Source organism: Triticum aestivum, chromosome 4D (assembly GCF_018294505.1).
Source record: "Triticum aestivum cultivar Chinese Spring chromosome 4D, IWGSC CS RefSeq v2.1, whole genome shotgun sequence".
Classification (NCBI taxonomy): Eukaryota; Viridiplantae; Streptophyta; class Magnoliopsida; order Poales; family Poaceae; genus Triticum; species Triticum aestivum.
The window spans coordinates 103,169,249-103,171,526 of NC_057805.1; positions in this window are offsets into that span (position 1 = coordinate 103,169,249).

The following is a 2,278-nucleotide window of genomic DNA, read 5'->3' on the forward strand; positions in this document are numbered from 1 at the left end:
CACACCCGATCATCACGTGGTGTCTCAGCGCGAAGAACTTTCGCAATGGTGCATACTTAGGGAGAACACTTATACCTTGATAATTTAGTGAGAGATCATCTTATAATGCTACTGCCGAACTAAGCAAAATAAGATGTATAAAAGATAAACATCACATGCAATCATAATATGTGACATGATATGGCCATCATCATCTTGTGTCTTTGATCTCCATCTCCAAAGCATCGTCATGATCTCCATCGTCACCGGCATGGCACCATGATCTCCATCATCTTGATCTATATCAATGTGTCGTCACATGGTCGTCTCGCCAACTATTGCTCTTGCAACTATTGCTATCACATAGCGATAAAGTAAAGCAATTATTTGGCGCTTGCATCTTATGCAATAAAGAGACAACCATAAAGCTTTTGCCAGTTGCCGATAACTTCAACAAAACATGATCATCTCATACAACAACTTATATCCCATCATGTCTTGACCATATCACATCACAACATGCCCTGCAAAAACAAGTTAGACGTCCTCTACTTTGTTGTTGCAAGTTTTACGTGGCTGCTATGGGCTGAGCAAGAACCGTTCTTACCTCCGCATCAAAACCACAACGATAGTTCGTCAAGTTAGTGCTGTTTTAACCTTCTCAAGGACCGGGCATAGCCACACTCGGTTCAACTAAAGTTGGAGAAACTGACACCCGCTAGTCAGCTGTGTGCAAAGCACTGCGGTAAAACCAGTCTCGCGTAAGCGTACGCGTAATGTCGGTCCGGGCCGCTTCATCCAACAATACCGCTGAACCAAAGTATGACATGCTGGTAAGCAGTATGACATGCTGGTAAGCAGTATGACTTGTATCGCCCACAACTCACTTGTGTTCTACTCGTGCACATAACATCAACGCATAAAACCTGGCTCGGATGCCACTATTGGGGAACGCAGTAATTTCAAAAAAATTCCTACGCACACGCAGGATCATGGTGATGCATAGCAACGAGAGGGGAGAGTGTTGTCCACGTACCCTCGTAGACCGAAAGCGGAAGCATTAGCACAACACGGTTGATGTAGTCGTACGTCTTCACGATCCGACCGATCAAGTACCGAACGCACTACACCTCCGAGTTCAGCACACGTTCAGCCCGATGACGTCCCTCGAACTCCGATCCAGCCGAGTGTTGAGGGAGAGTTACGTCAGCACGACGGCGTGGTGACGATGATGATGTTCTACCGACGCAGGGCTTCGCCTAAGCACCGCTACAGTATTATCGAGGTGGACTATGGTGGAGGGGGGCACCGCACATGGCTAAAAGATCAAATGATCAATTGTTGCATCTCTAGGGTGCCCCCCTGCCCCCGTATATAAAGGAGAAAGGGGGGAGGTGCGGCCGGCCAGGAGGGACGCGCCAGGTGGAGTCCTACTCCCACCGGGAGTAGGACTCCCTCCCTTTTTCCCAGTTGGATTAGGAGTGGAGTGGGAAAGAGGAGGGAGAGAGGAAGGAAAGGGGGGCGCCGCCCCCTCTCCCTGTCCTATTCGGACTAGGGGGGAGGGGCACGCGGCCCTGCCCTGGCCGCCTCTCCTCTTCTCCACAAAGGCCCACTATGGCCCATTAACCCCCGGGGGGTTCCAGTAACCCCTCCGGTACTCCGGTAAAATCCCGATTTCACCCGGAACACTTCCGATATCCAAATATAGGCTTCCAATATATCAATCTTCATGTCTCGACCATTTCGAGACTCCTCGTCTTGTCCGTGATCACATCCGGGACTCCGAACAACCTTCGGTACATCAAAACATATAAACTCATAATATAACTGTCATCAAAACGTTAAGCGTGCGGACCCTACGGGTTTGAGAACTATGTAGACATGACCGAGACACGTCTCCGGTCAATAACCAATAGCGGAACCTGGATGCTCATATTGGCTCCCACATATTCTACGAAGATCTTTATCGGTCAGACCGCATAACAACATACGTTGTTCCCTTTGTCATCGGTATGTTACTTGCCCGAGATTCGATCGTCAGTATCTCAATACCTAGTTCAATCTCGTTAACGGCAAGTCTCTCTACTCGTTCCGTAATACATCATCCCGCAACTAACTCATTAGTTGCAATGCTTGCAAGGCTTAAGTGATGTGCATTACCGAGTGGGCCCAGAGATACCTCTCCGACAATCGGAGTGACAAATCCTAATCTCGAAATACGCCAACCCAACAAGTACCTTCGGAGACACCTGTAGAGCACCTTTATAATCACCCAGTTACGTTGTGACGTTTGGTAGCA